Genomic DNA, 16,290 nt, shown 5'->3' with positions numbered 1-16,290 from the left:
TGTCAATGAGACACAAGAGAGACGTGGACACCTGGAGGCAGTTCCGAGAACACTCGCAAGGCTGACTGGGGGAACTTGGGATTTTTAGTGTTGGAGAGGTAATTCCAGAAGAAATACCAAACCAGGTTGTGACAGTAAGACAGGACACACAGGCTCAAACTAGTAATAGGCAAATATAAGGATCATGCATTCTTCACACAAAGAGTGAAGGAATGGGCTTATCGGTATAGTGGAGGCAAAATTTCTGAAATAATTTAAGATCCAGACATAGTGCAAGAGCTGAATGCTGCATTCAACCGACAATGGCATCAAGAAGCCCTAGAAACACTGAAGTCACTGGGGGTCAAAGGGAAAACCATCCAGTGGCTGGAGTCATAGCTGATGAAAAGGAAGATGGTTGTCTACATGCTGACCCTCGGCAACATCATCCGAAAACACAATGTTAGTTTCCACATGTGTGCTGACAACACCCAGCTCTTCACTGCCTCTCTCGACCCCTCAATTGCCTCTGTGCTGTCAAACTGCTTGTCCGACATCCAGTACTGGATGAGCCAAAATTTCTTCCAATTAAATATTAGAAAAATCAAAGCCATTGTCTTCAGTCCCCGCCACAAACTCTGTTCCCTAGCCACTAATTCCATCCCCCTCCATGGCCACTGTCTCAAGCTGAACCAGACCGTTCGCAACCTCGGCATCCTATTTGACCCTGGGCTGACCTTCCGACCCTATAATCCTCTCCATCACAAAGACTGCCTACTTCCACCTCTGTAATATTGCCCGTCTCTGCCCCTGCCTCAGACCCTCGGCCAACGAAAGCATCATCCATGCTTTTGTTATCTCCAGACTGGACTATTCCAATGCTCTACTGACCGGCTTCTCCTCATCGACCCTCCATAAACTTGGGCTCATCCAAAAATCTGCTGCCCACCTCCTAATTCGCACTAAATCCCATTCACCCATCAACCCAGCGCTCGCTGACCTACATTGGTTTCCAGTCCAGCAATGCCTCGCTTTTAAAATTCTCATCCTCGTGTTCAAATCCCTCCATGGCCTCACCTTCCCTATCTCTGTAACTTCCTCCAGCCCTACAACCCTCTGAGAACTCTCCGTTCTTCCAATTCTGGCCTACTTCCTTTTCCCACCATTGGCAGCTGTGCCTACAGCTGTCCAGGTCTTAAACTCTGGAATTCCCTTCCTAAACCTTTCCGCCTCTCTCTCTCTGTGCCTATGTATCTGTGGTTCTCTCTCCCTGTGTGCCTGTGGTTTGGATGCATGCGAGTAACTTACTCACCGCAGTCGGGACCTTAACTAGTTCAAGCGGGCCGGTAGTTATCGCAGCAATTAATGTCCTTATGAGAAATTAATTAGCTCTTTTTAAATTGAATTTTACTGGCTTTTAAATTTAACATCTCCAGCATGGGTTTCCTGGGGCTCCTGAATCTCACCAATGAAAAAGAGGCGAGATTGAGCCACAGTTCTTGTGGGTATTTAAAGTTGTGATTGCCCCATCTGAATAAAAGCTCAATTATTTCTGCTGGTGTCTCTGTTTCCTCTGGCAAATGCTTGACTGAGAGTTCTTTGTGTTGATATAGCTTTTTCAAAACTCTGGAGCCTTTCAAACAGACAAGATCAGGATGGGGGCGGGGGTGGAGGGTCGCAATGGGTTTATCGAGAGGACATCAGAGGAGGAAGACAATGACCATCCACGGCAGCCATGTTGTGCTGTGTTGGAATCTGCAGGTGCACAAGAGAGAGGTGCACAACACAGATCTGGAGAACAGCAGAAAGGGGAGCAACAGAGGGGCCGAGATCGCAGGAGGCACTACCCACGTGAGAGGCAGAGGCTGAAGTTCCTGGTCCTCTCTGAGGAGCAGTGCCTACGCAGATTCAGGTTGAGTTGGCAGGTGGTTGCAGTCATCTGCAGCCTCCTTGTGGAAGAGCTGCTCCCTGCTGGACCTGGTGGTCACGCATTGCCTGTCGCAGTAAAAGTCACCACTGCCCTCAATTTCTTTGCCTCTGGCTCCGTCCACGGTGCCGCTGGTGACATCTCCAGGGTGTGTCAATCACCTGCACATAAATGTATAAGGCAGATAACGGATGGGGTGTTTGCCAGGGCACCCACTTATGTGAACTTCCCCTGCGACGACAATAGCCAGAATAAGCGGGCGGTCAGTTTCACCTCTCTGCCTGGCTTCCCATGGGTGCAGGCAGCGATCGATTGTGGACAGGTAGCAATCCGAAGACCACCACATGAATCAGGAGTTTTTATCAACTGAAAGGGATTTCACTCCATCAATGCATGGCTGGTGTGCAACCACAAGAAGAGATTTCTGCAGGTGTGCGCCAGATTCTCTGGCAGCTGTCATGATGCCTTCATTCTGTGTCAGTCCATCATTCCAGATCTCTTCCAAACAGGAGACAGAGTTAAGGGCCGGCTCATTGGAGACAAGGGATACCCCCTGAAAACTTGGCCCATAACCCTTGTGAGGGATCCCACCAATGAGGCACAAGAGCGATACAACCGGAGCCACACAACCACCGGGTGTGTCATTGAGCAAGCTATCGGCATGTTGAAGATGTGTTTCAGGTGCCTGGATAGGTCTGGAGGCACCCGTCAGTACTCGCCATCGAGAGTCTCCAGAATAATCGTGGTGTGCTGCGTCCTGCACAACATAGCACAGCAGAGAGGTTTAGAGGTGGAGGAGGACGAATGCGCTCGTCAATCACCGTCTGATGACAAGATCATTGTAGAAGAGGAGGAGGAGGATGAGCAATATGAAGATGGGGCACCCTTTGCCAGACCAGCCACTTCTGCCTGGGATGCCAGGGATGCCCTCATATCTCAAAGGCTCTCTTAGTCAGAGTGGGAAAAGAGAAACAGTAAAATACTCTGCATGGCTCCCACCACCACCATCACCACAAACCCCCCGCCCCCCTCACCATCCCCCTCTACACAAAACAGTCCTTCAACCAGGCATACACCCATTGCACAATGGGTCCCATCATGTATTGGCATTCATCATGAAGCAAATGAAAGGGCGACTAAACACTCGGAGCGCAATAATGGCCAGAACGTGGAAGTGGTGATTATCAATAAATTTTATGTGCCGACATAAGAGAAGGAAACTTCACAACATAACATTTTTTCAAACACCCTTGTGCATACCCTTGGTGAGTTACAATTTCTTGTACCTATGCTTCCTACCGCTTCTAAGTGTTGCATCCCCTGTGGCTTCAGCAGAGGTAGTGGCAGGCTGCTCAGATCCCTGCCCTGACTGCTGAGATGCTCTTGGCCTATGACCTCTGGGTTCTGGAGCTTATCAGAAGACAAAGACTGCTCCACCTGCACCTGTGGAGACAGACTCAGACATCAGGAGAGGAGGCAGCATGTTGGGTACTGGTTGGGGGGTGGGGGGGCGCAACGGGTGAGACATGGAAGCGCTTTGAGTGGAATCCCCACTTCCATGGCCCCTTTCACCATCATCCCTCTCATGGGCCAGTGCCACATCACTCCTACCACTCTGCTGGACAGCAGCTTGGTGCAGATCAATGAAGTGTTGTAAGGCCACAGATAAGGTATCTGTCAACCTGTTTAAAGTGGCTTCCATAGTCTGCACAGCTGTAGTCATGGCCTGTATGGACTCATTTGACAGCTGTGCTTGAAGCTCCATGGAGACAGCCACTCCCTCCATGGCAGACATTCTCTCAATTATCTGTGACATCAAACAGCTAATGTTGGGAGTTAGACTCCTCCATCTTCCCCGCTATTGTGGAGAGTGTGTGTGTGGCATGTTTTCCAGTACCTCACAAAATTGCAGCTGTACCTCAATCATTCTCATTTGCAATGATGGTTCAGCATCTGTGTCCAACTGAGCAGAACTTGGAGAGGGGTACAGCCCCCGACGTGGAGTCCCCACAGCTGCCCCTGCCACCAGTGTCTGCTCATGCTCACTTGTGAGTTGTGAATCACCAGGTGACAACCCAATTAACTGTCTAATAGGACCCACTGAGGTGCCAGTACCTGCGCTGGTACATGGCTGTATGTCCCGTGAAGGTGCACCCTCAGAAGGAATGAGGTCCTCTGAGGAATCGATATCATCCATCTCCAAACATTCTTCTTCTACGTGTGAAGGCCCTGGAAGACAACAGAAAGCGAGATGAATTAGTCCTGGCAAAGTAACAGTCTTGCCAATCACCATACTCTGGTTTCTTATAGTTCAGTCATTGATGAGATAAATTGTTTGTGAAAGATGTTTAAGTTCTGTCAACAGGCATCTGCGAGTATCCCAGTCTCTCCATCTCTGATGAGCTGGTCCACCTCTAGTCCATTGCGTTTTGTGCTGTCTTCTCGTACAAGGGGCGAAAGAACGGACCTGTGAGTGACTGACGGTGACTTCACCCGATGGATGCAGTGCATTGGGTGAGGGTGACCATGAATCACATTGCATAAGGATTAGGGTGAGTGGCAGTTTTGGATGGATATATGGGGAAGTTTTTTTTTAATTCATTCATGGCCGGCATTTATTGCCCATCCCTAATTGCCCTTAAGAAGGTGGTGGTGAGCTGCCTTTTTGAGCCGCTGCAGTGAAGGTTCTCTCACAGTGCTGTTAGGAAGGGAGTTCCTAGTGGCCTGATACCAAGGTGGTCTGCCCAGTTTTATTCTTATTGTGACTTTTTTAAGTGAGATTTTACAACTGAGTGGCTTGCTAGGCCATTTCAGAGGGCAATTAAGAATCAGCCACATTGCTGTAGGTTTGGAGTCACATATAGGCCAGACCGGGTAAGGACAGCAGGTTTCATTCCCTCAAGGGCATAAGTGAGCCACATCGGTTTTTACGACAATCCAGTAGTTTTATGACCACCATTACTGATACTAGTATTTTAATTCCAGATTTTATTTAGTTAATTGAATTTAAATTCCCCAGCTGCCGTGGCAGGATTTGAACCCATAACTCCGGATTAACTAGTCTAGTAACATAACCACTATGCTACCATACCGCCACACATAGTAAGTGAAGGATATTTGCTACTGAAACTTAAGTGGGTGTGAGGAGTGATGTGATGGAGTAGGCTTGCCAACACAGAGTGAGAGGGGGGATGTTGCATTTCCCAGGATTTGGGTGAATCAGCAACTATACTCACTTTTCCTGACCTAGTTAGGTCATTATAGCGCTTCCTGCACTGAATCCAAGACCGGGGCACCATGCTCCTGCTGCTCACCTCCTCAGCCTCCTCCAGCCATGACTTCTTGGTAGCAGAACCAGGTTTCTTCCTCACACAACAGCAGCAGCATTACTTCAGGGGAAGCATCTGTGAAGCTGGGTGCTGTCTTTGGCCTCTGTGAATCCCTGGCTTCACTTCCTCTTTGCTCCTCCAAATTCAATTTTTGCATTGGCCCTTTAAATAGTGGACTTCAGATCGCGTCATGTGAGTGTGCAATACGTCTGCTGTACAGCTTGGAGACATGAAACAAGGAAGAAAAGATTTATTGCTTTAATTAAGTTGCAATCGCAGATACCGACCCGTTAACTTCACTTCCAGGTTTCGCAATCGATAAACCTCCCCCTACTCTCGTCCCGGCTCCAAGTTATTCTGTCTGTTATTCTCTCTCCCATTGACTGTGTGGGGGTAATTTTAACCCCCAAGAAGGGTGGGTTGGGGGGAGGTGGGAGGTTAAAATAACAGCTTTTTGGAGCGGGACCGCATCCCGGCTCCAACGTGCCCACTTCTGGGTTTGACCGAGGCACGTTTGGATGCGCGCGCACAACAGACACCCGGAAATCCCGCCCCCATTAAAGCCGACGGGCCAATACTTAAAGGGACAATGTACCTCGTTGAAATAATTGCGGTATTTAATCTTTTGTGTATTGCTGAAGTTAAATGAATTTAAATGTAACTATTCAGTTTTCCCATCGCTTCCCATTCACATCAGGTGAAAGCAGGCGGGAAGGGCCCGATCCATGCAGTGAGGGCCTTTATTGCACTGCTTGTGGGCCCAGAGGAGCAGGAGTGCTTCATCCAGGCCCAACAAGCTCACCTGGCCGACAGGACCGCACGATCGGCCGACCCCCCACCCCCTCCGCTCCCCTCTGTGCTGGAGCCCCCCCCGCCCCGATCCCAATGTTGGACCCCCCGCGATCGTTAATGCTGTCTGAACCCCCCCCCACCCCCGATGCCGACCACATCCCCCCACCATCGCACCCCCTCCAAATTGTTCCAGGGCCGACGATCTCTCTCCCTTCCCTCCCCCCTCTCTGATTCACAACTCCTTTCCCTCCCAACAAGTGGCCAGCCTGTCAATCTGGCTGCCTGGCACGCGGGAAACCCAAAAGCTCAAATACTCACCTTCAATTGAGTTGCGATCGCAGATTGCGATGCACTCAATTGGCTTCCGGGTTCCCCACGTGAATATCTACGGACGGGCTGGGTTTCCGGCTCCCAACTAAAATCATGTCCTGTATGTCAGTCATTCTTTCTCCCTTTATGTATGCGTGTGTCTGTTATTCACTCTCCCATTGCCTGTGTGTCTGTTATTCACTCTCCCATTGCCTGTGTGGCTGTTATTCTCTATCCCTTTGTTTGTGTGTATCTGTTATTCTCTCCCCCATTGTCTGTGTGTCTTTTATTCTCTCTCACTTTGTCTGTGTGTGTGTCTGTTATTTTCACTACCGTTGTCTGTTATTCTCCCTCACTTGGTCCATGTGTGTGTGTTATTCTTGCTACTATTGTCTGTGTGTCTGTTTGTTATTCTCCCCCCTTTGTTTGTGTGTGTGTGTCTATTATTCTCTCTTCCTTTCTCTGTGTTTGTTATTCTTTCTCCCTTTGCGTGTGCGTCTGTTATTTTCTCTCCGTTTTTCTGTGTGTATCTGTTAGTTTCTCTTCCTTTGTCTGTGAGTCTGTTATTCTCTCTCCCATTGTCTGTGTGTCTGTTATTCTCTCTCCCATTGTCTGTGTGTCTTTTATTCTCTCTCCCATTGTGTGTGTCTGTTATTCTCTCTCCCATTGTCTGTGTGTCTTTTATTCTCTCTCCCTTTGTCTGTGTGTTTGTTATTCTCTCTCCCATTGTCTGTGTGTCTGTTATTCTCTCTCCCATTGTCTGTGTGTCTGTTATTCTCTCTCCCATTGTGTGTGTCTGTTATTCTCTCTCCCATTGTCTGTGTGTCTTTTATTCTCTCTCCCTTTGTCTGTGTGTGTTTGTTATTCTCTCTCCCATTGTCTGTGTGTCTGTTATTCTCTCTCCCTTTGTCTGTGTGTTTGTTATTCTCTCTCCCTTTGTGTGTGTTTGTTATTCTCTCTCCCATTGTGTGTGTTTGTTATTCTCTCTCCCGTTGTCTGTGTGTCTGTTATTCTCTCTCCCGTTGTCTGTGTGTCTGTTATTCTCTCTCCCATTGTCTGTGTGTGTCTGTTATTCTCTCTCCCATTGTGTGTGTTTGTTATTCTCCCTCCCATTGTCTGTGTGTCTGTTATTCTCTCTCCCTTTGTCTGTGTGTCTGTTATTCTCTCTCCCATTGTGTGTGTCTGTTATTCTCTCTCCCATTGTGTGTGTCTGTTATTCTCTCTCCCTTTGTCTGTGTGTCTGTTATTCTCTCTCCCATTGTGTGTGTCTGTTATTCTCTCTCCCTTTGTCTGTGTGTCTGTTATTCTCTCTCCCATTGTGTGTGTCTGTTATTCTCTCTCCCTTTGTCTGTGTGTCTGTTATTCTCTCTCCCTTTGTCGGTGTGTCTGTTATTCTCTCTCCCTTTGTCGGTGTGTCTGTTATTCTCTCTCCCTTTGTCTGTGTGTTTGTTATTCTCTCTCCCTTTGTGTGTGTTTGTTATTCTCTCTCCCATTGTGTGTGTTTGTTATTCTCTCTCCCGTTGTCTGTGTGTCTGTTATTCTCTCTCCCGTTGTCTGTGTGTCTGTTATTCTCTCTCCCATTGTCTGTGTGTGTCTGTTATTCTCTCTCCCATTGTGTGTGTTTGTTATTCTCCCTCCCATTGTCTGTGCGTCTGTTATTCTCTCTCCCATTGTGTGTGTTTGTTATTCTCTCTCCCATTGTGTGTGTCTGTTATTCTCTCTCCCTTTGTCTGTGTGTCTGTTATTCTCTCTCCCATTGTGTGTGTCTGTTATTCTCTCTCCCTTTGTGTGTGTGTCTGTTATTCTCTCTCCCATTGTGTGTGTCTGTTATTCTCTCTCCCTTTGTCTGTGTGTCTGTTATTCTCTCTCCCTTTGTCTGTGTGTCTGTTATTCTCTCTCCCTTTGTCTGTGTGTCTGTTATTCTCTCTCCCTTTGTCGGTGTGTCTGTTATTCTCTCTCCCTTTGTCGGTGTGTCTGTTATTCTCTCTCCCTTTGTCGGTGTGTCTGTTATTCTCTCTCCCATTGTGTGTGTCTGTTATTCTCTCTCCCTTTGTCTGTGTGTCTGTTATTCTCTCTCCCATTGTGTGTGTCTGTTATTCTCTCTCCCTTTGTCTGTGTGTCTGTTATTCTCTCTCCCATTGTGTGTGTCTGTTATTCTCTCTCCCTTTGTGTGTGTGTCTGTTATTCTCTCTCCCTTTGTGTGTGTGTGTTATTCTCTCTCCCTGTGTGCGTGCCTTCCTTAAGAAGGCATTACTTTCCATCATTATCTGAGGCATAGACTATAAAAGCCGGGATGTTATGCTGGAACTGTATAAAACACTAGTTAGGCCACAGCTTGAGTACTGCACACAGTTCTGGTCACCACATTGCAGGAAAAGATGTAATTGCACTAGAGAGGGTACAGAGGAGATTTGCGAGGATGTTGCCAGGACTGAAGAATTTTAGCTATGATGACAAATTGGATAGGCTGGGGTTGTTTTCCTTGGAACAGGGGAGGCTGAGGGGTGATTTAATTGAGGTGTATAAAATTATGAGGGGCCTAGATAAAGTGGATAGGAAGGACCTATTTCCCTTAGCAGAGAGGTCAATAACCAGGGGACATAGATTTAAAGTAATTGATAGAAGGATTAGAGGGGAGCTGAGGAAAATGTTATTCATCCAGAGGATGGTGGGAGTCTGGAACTCACTGCCTGAGAGGGTAGTAGAGGCAGAAACCCTCAACTCATTTAAAAAGTACTTGGATATGCAATTGAGGTGCCGTAACCTACAAGGCTACAGGCCAAGTGCTGGAATGTGGGATTAGGCTGGGTAGCTCTTTTTTGACCGGCACGGACATGATGGGCTGAATGGCCTCCTTCTGTGCCATAAATTTACCATGTTTCTATGTGTGTGTGTATTCTCAATCCCTTTGTTTGTGTGTGCATATCTGTTATTCTCTCTCGCTTTCTCTCTGTGTTTGTTATTCTCTCTCCCTTTGTGTGTGTCTGTTATTTTCTCTTTGTTTTTCTGTGCCTATCTATTAGTTTCTCTCCTTTTGACTGTGTCTTTTATTCTCTCTCCCATTGTCTGTGTGTCTGTTATTCTCTCTCCCTTTGTTTGTGTGTCTGTTATTCTCCCTCCTTTGTTTGTGTGTCTGTTATTCTCTATCCCTTTGTCTGCGTGTGTCTGTTATTCTCTCTCCCATTGTCTGTGTGTGTCTGTTATTCTCCCTCCCTTTTTCTGTGTGTCTGTTATTCTCTCTCCCATTGTCTGTGTGTCTGTTATTCTCCCTCCCTTTTTCTGTGTGTCTGTTATTCTCTCTCCCATTGTCTGTGTGTCTGTTATTCTCCCTCCCTTTTTCTGTGTGTGTCTGTTATTCTCCCTCCCTTTTTCTGTGTGTGTCTGTTATTCTCCCTCCCTTTTTCTGTGTGTCTGTTATTCTCTCTCCCATTGTCTGTGTGTCTGTTATTCTCTCTCCCATTGTCTGTGAGTCTGTTATTCTCCCTCCCTTTGTCTGTGTGTGTCTGTTATTCTCTCTCCCATTGTCTGTGAGTCTGTTATTCTCCCTCCCTTTGTCTGTGTGTCTGTTATTCTCTCTCCCATTGTCTGTGAGTCTGTTATTCTCCCTCCCTTTGTGTGTGTCTGTTATTCTCTCTCCCATTGTCTGTGTGTCTGTTATTCTCTCTCCCATTGTCTGTGAGTCTGTTATTCTCTCTCCCATTGTCTGTGTGTCTGTTATTCTCCCTCCCATTGTCTGTGTGTCTGTTATTCTCTCTCCCATTGTCTGTGTGTCTGTTATTCTCCCTCCCATTGTCTGTGTGTCTGTTATTCTCTCGCCGTTTTTTCTGTGTGTGTGTCTGTTTTCTCTATGCCACTTATTTTGTGCTTATTTATTCTGGGAAACCAACATCGTGAACTGGCTCATGTGGTGACACTGCTAAAAATTGGGTTCACAAATCTTTCACTGGGATCAGGGAACCAGATTTAGTGTAAACAGTAGGAGGCAGATCAGAGGTGCTGGTCTCCCAAAATTAGAAATAAAACAATGGCAGTATAAAAGCTTATTTTCCCCCCAGTGTGTGTCTATGTTCTTTCTTTATTCCTGTGCCTGTCTGTCTTAGAGTGTTACAACAATGCCCCTGTATATATTCAAAGACTCTTTATTTATTTAATAACACCCTTACTTTCATATAAGCATAGAAATTGAAGTTAGACTGGCCAACCCTAACTGGATTTGCCTGGGTTGAGTACACCTTTTACCAGTGGTCATTATTTGCACTTTGAGATCCCTTCATACAATTAATTGGAATTATCAATATTAATTTTCCTATCATAGAAATCACAGGAAGAGGCCATACAGCCCATCACACCTGTGCCAGTGCTAGCTCTTCAACTGGAGCTATCTACTGTAATCCCATTTTCCTTTTCTATCAAACTCTTGCTTTTCAGATCCTTATCCAATTTTTGAATGATATCGTAGTCTCGGCCTTAATAGTCACTCGTGGTAAAGCCATTCCGTGTTCTAATAACCCTCTGTGCAAAAATAATTCTTCTAACTCCTTCCTTCTAGTTACCCCATCTTATCTGTTTGACAACCAGTTGAAACAACCTTTGACTCTTCAACCCCTCATTATTAGAGTTGCCAACTCTAGTTGGATGTATTCCTGGAGGTTTCATCACATGATCTCCCGCCTCCAACTGCCCCACCCCCACACTCCCACCGCTGGTCGCCCAACACGTCCAACCTTGTGATGCATTGTCTTCCCATACCAAGGGTAAAGTGAACAGACTCTTTGTTATTTGATTGGATGATTCTTGACTGTCCTTCAAACAGCTAATTTCCCCAGCTCCAATATCTTTACAACTAATAAGCGAAAGTGCTCAAAGAAAATGAAAACAACCCACAATTTTTTTTAAGGCCCCTTGGTGATTTTTCTCCCGGGTTGTTCACAGCAATGTCCTGGAGATCAATTTTTAATTCTTGGAGACTCCAGTCCAATCCTGGAGGGTTGGCAACCCTACTCATAACCTTTCACATTGTTCGGGGAGCCGAAGCATTGAAAATATTTCTGAGTCAAAGATAATTTAGTACTAAAGATGCCAAGTTATGTTGAATGCCACCTTGTGGCTATGAATTAGGTTGCACTGAATTTGTATGTTGGCTTGGTACTAATTTCACTTGGACTGTGCACCCTCCAGTGGTGACAAGCTGCTTTACTTCCCTAGAAATCAGTCAAGCGGTACTTATTTTTGCTTGGGCCTCGTTCAAAGGCCAGAAGCATCCTGTGTGCACGCACAAAGATTGTTCTGGCAGTAACTTAGGGTTGCCAACCCTCCATAATTGGCCTGGAGTTACCAGGAATTGAAGATTAATCTCCAGGACACTACTGCGAGCAAAAACCCAGGAGAAACATCATAGGGGCATTAAAACAAATTATGTTTTTCTTTTCATTTTCTTCGAACACTTCTGTTTATTAGTTATGAAAAGATTGGAGATAGGGAAAAAAAAGGCTGTTTGGCTGCCAGTGAAGAATCATCCAATTGGGTAATGAAGAGTCTTTTCAATTTCCAATTGGCCGTGGGAAGGCGGCGCACTGTGAGGATGGACATGTTGGGCGACCGATGGCGGGATTGTGGGGGCGGGACAGTGGAAGGCAGGCGGTCATGCGATGAAACGTCCAGGAATACATTCAACCAGAGCTGGCAACCCGAGCAGTAACACTGGGCAAATCACATGTAGTTACCACTGAAAACTATCTTCTTCACTCGCTACGCTGTATCCCCGCCAACAGTGAGTTGAAGCATCCAACAGTTAGGCAGAATTCAAATAGAACACCTCAATAACTAGGCCTCGAATTTCCTTGTATTTACAACTCACTCGGCAGCAGGGGGGATCTCATTGTTGGAGCATACATTGCTGGGGGAGGACTCCCCTTCCCAACTTCTCATCTTACTAACTTAATACTTTGACTTGTATGTCCGTGTATTTGAATCCTTTCCCATAGTGCAAAATTTGCTAGGATCCGTTTTGTCAATCCCTTTCATAAATCTGGAAAACTTGAAGTCTCTTTTCCAAAGAGCTTCTTTGACATTCCCTCATAGCCAAAGCCACGGCTCTAAGGTGACTGAAGAAGTAGATTCTGTTTTCATTAGATTAGATTCTGGGATTTTGTCGATGTTTTGAAGATCACATTCCATGAATCCGTCATTTAAATTTGGGCTACAGATTCACACTGACTGAATATAGAAAATCCTATTTTTACTACATGGCGTCACTGAGTTGTTTGGGATATTTGCAGGTCATATTTTGCAATTCCATCCATTTTTCCTTGAAAAATCCAAGTCAGTAGCGCATAAAATAATTTTTTTTAACAAAAATCTACCCCAAGCAGTGTTCGTCCACCTCACGTTGGGCACAGGCGAACAACTCAAAATTGTCCCAACATTTGGAACTAAACTGGTAATTCCCAGCACAAGTCAGGCACCTCTAGCTCTTCCACCTGGAACCTGTGTTTGGAACTCCCCTCACAAGCCTTACTTGCATGCTGCCCTTTGCCACTCCTTTCCCTCATGTTGTAGGCTCTTTCGAACACTTGTCCTCCCTGTCACATCAGCTGTCTGCTGTCACCTGGGAGATAGCCTTCAGATGCTTGTCTTCACCCCATGTGGTTAATCAGGAGAATGAGACACAGACTGCCTGGGAAAGGCAGGCCAGGGGAAAATCCCTGACAAATGAGGAGGAGAACATTACAGAGAGGAAACAAGCATAAAGGAGCAAGTTCTTTGAGAGCTCTTTGTGACATGCAATATCCATATATTTAGAGACTACACAATTGTTGCAGTTTATATGGAAGTAACGTTTGGTTTTGGTGCGGTGCCTGGGCTAGAGATCGAGAAAAGGGAGAGAAATAAAATTGAGAAACAATAAAATAGAGGTCATAACCTGCCCATTGCACTGAAGTCTATAAAGACTTACAACAATGCACCCTGAAGGAATGCATCTCTGATCTTAATACTCCCGTTCCATAGAGAAATCCAGATCCAAACATAGCCTAGAAATTGGTTCATGCTGGCTAGCTGGCATGAACTGGGTGCAGAGAACATTCCTTGCACCAGAATGAGTAGGCCCAAGGTTCACCCGATATTGGGCCTCATTTACATGAGACCGGCAAGCTGCATACATCTGCTGAGCATCCCCAGGCAGATTGACGATGAAGAGGAGTTCAATTTCGGGCCCTGCGTCATTCGTAGCGCCCCTCGGGTAGATCTTGTGGGGGGGGGGAAGTGATCGGGAGGCGCGGGGGCGATCGGGAGTCGGGGAAGTGATCGGGAGGGGCGGGGGCGATTGGGAGAGGGGGAAGTGATCAGGTGAGGGGGGGGGGGGGGCGATGCGACCAGAAGAGAGGCAATGATCGAGAGAAGGAAGGAGGCAATTGGGAGGGAGCAAGTAGTGGCCATTTTACGCCAGTAGAATGGGCAAAGCGTCATCGCATTTTTAGGCCGGTGCTTCATACATGCTGTTTTAAGAAGTGTGTATGCCAGTTGGCCTCTAGAGGGAGTATGAAGGCATGTTGGACTCAAGACTTTATACAATCATAGAATAATCTGTCAGGCAAGGCAGTGGAGAAAAAACAATTAGAGTTGTTTAAAATGCTGTTGGATGAAAGGCTGGAAAAGATAGAGTACGAGACAGATGAGCTTCAATGCCAACAAATTCCAAGCAGTGGGAGGCAAACATTAAACGCTCAGCTCATGTATCTCAAACACTAACACTTCGATTGTCAGACTTCTGTTCCTCTCCTTGTGATTTTTATTTATCTCCTTCAATTTGTTTGCTGTCTATATTGTCCCTTTCCCTTCTTATTACCACTTTATGGCTTTTGGAAAAAATAATCTGTTCACAGGCTATTAAACGCATTCACTGTCTCACTAGCATCAGTGGTTAGTATTTCTGCACTATTCACCTTCGCGTGTTCCCCCATCCCCTTTGTGTTTTGGTCAGTCCTGTAAACGGGCTCCTCACTTTCCTTTGCCAGATCATGAAGTGTTCCCACCTGAACCAACATAGAGTTAACACTGAACAAAAACAAAAATCAATCTGTTCTTAAACCAATTCAATAGTGAATCGATGTAGAGTTAATATATCATTTAGTATATAATATCGGGTGAGCATTCACTATTTGCCTCCACTGTTTGGTCCAAAGCTTGATAATTTAGTGCAGAGTCAATACTTATAAAATGAACACTGTACCTGTCTGGAATTAATACTTAAACAATCTAGATTCAGTACAGACACAGCACCTAATCACTACGGTGCAGAAATACTTCTCATCCTATAAAGCGGAAAAAGGGTGGGACCTGTATCAGTCCTTGGGGAAGGAGATTTCAGTGGAACCAGCAAATCAGCTGAATGGAAGATCCGAGGAGGCCAGCTCATTTTTGCTGCTTTGCTCAATGGTGCTGTTTAATCTCAGGATATTCACATTAAAATAAAACAGTTGAGCGGCTTAGGCCAATCACTGTCAGTACAGGATCAATATTAATAACTGTAGGCTAACCACTGTCAGTACAGGCTCATCACTGTCGGTACAGGATGAATGCTAAATGAATACAGGTTCACCAATGTCAGTGCATGGTCAATACTCAACCTTAACTGGATCAATACTGAATCATCACAGGCTCAATACTGAATCATCACAGGCTCAATACTGAATCAGTACAGGCTCAATACTGAATCATCACAGGCTCAATACTGAATCATCACAGGCTCAATACTGAATCATCACAGGCTGAATACTGAATCAGTACAGGCTCAATACTGAAACATCACAGGCTCAATACTGAATCATCACAGGCTCAATACTGAATCATTACAGGCTCAATACTGAATCATCACAGGCTCAATACTAAATCAGTACAGGCTCAATACTGAATCATCACAGGCTCAATGCTGAATCATCACAGGTTCAATACTGAATCAGTACAGGCTCAATACTGAATCATCACAGGCTCAATACTGAATCATCACATCTCAATACTGAATCATTACAGGCTCAATACTGAATCATCACATCTCAATACTGAATCATCACAGGTTCAATACTGAATCATTACTGGCTCAATACTGAATCATCACAGGTTCAATACTGAATCAGTACAGGCTCAATACTGAATCATCACATCTCAATACTGAATCATCACAGGCTCAATACTGAATCATCATATCTCAATACTGAATCATCACAGGCTCAATACTGAATCATCACAGGTTCAATACTGAATCAGTACAGGCTCAATACTGAATCAACACATCTCAAATCTGAATCATCACAGGCTCAATACTGAATCATCACAGGCTCAATACTGAATCATCACATCTCAATACTGAATCATCACATCTCAAATCTGAATCATCACAGGCTCAATACTGAATCATCATATCTCAATACTGAATCATCACAGGCTCAATACTGAATCATCACAGGCTCAATACTGAATCATCACAGGCTCAATACTGAATCATCACATCTCAATACTGAATCATCACAGGCTCAATACTGAATCATCACATCTCAATACTGAATCATCACAGGCTCAATACTGAATCATCACAGGTTCAATACTGAATCAGTACAGGCTCAATACTGAATCATCACATCTCAAATCTGAATCATCACAGGCTCAATACTGAATCATCACAGGCTCAATACTGAATCATCACATCTCAATACTGAATCATCACATCTCAAATCTGAATCATCACAGGCTCAATACTGAATCATCACATCTCAATACTGAATCATCACAGGCTCAATACTGAATCAGTACAGGCTCAATACTGAATCATCACAGGCTCAATACTGAATCATCACAGGCTCAATACTGAATCATCACAGGCTCAACACTGAATCATCACAGGCTCAATACTGAATCATCACAGGCTCAATACTGAATCATCACAGGCTCAATACTGAA

Source organism: Heptranchias perlo, chromosome 14, assembly GCF_035084215.1.
Source record: "Heptranchias perlo isolate sHepPer1 chromosome 14, sHepPer1.hap1, whole genome shotgun sequence".
Classification (NCBI taxonomy): domain Eukaryota; kingdom Metazoa; phylum Chordata; class Chondrichthyes; order Hexanchiformes; family Hexanchidae; genus Heptranchias; species Heptranchias perlo.
Note: the sequence above shows the minus strand (reverse complement) of the source record.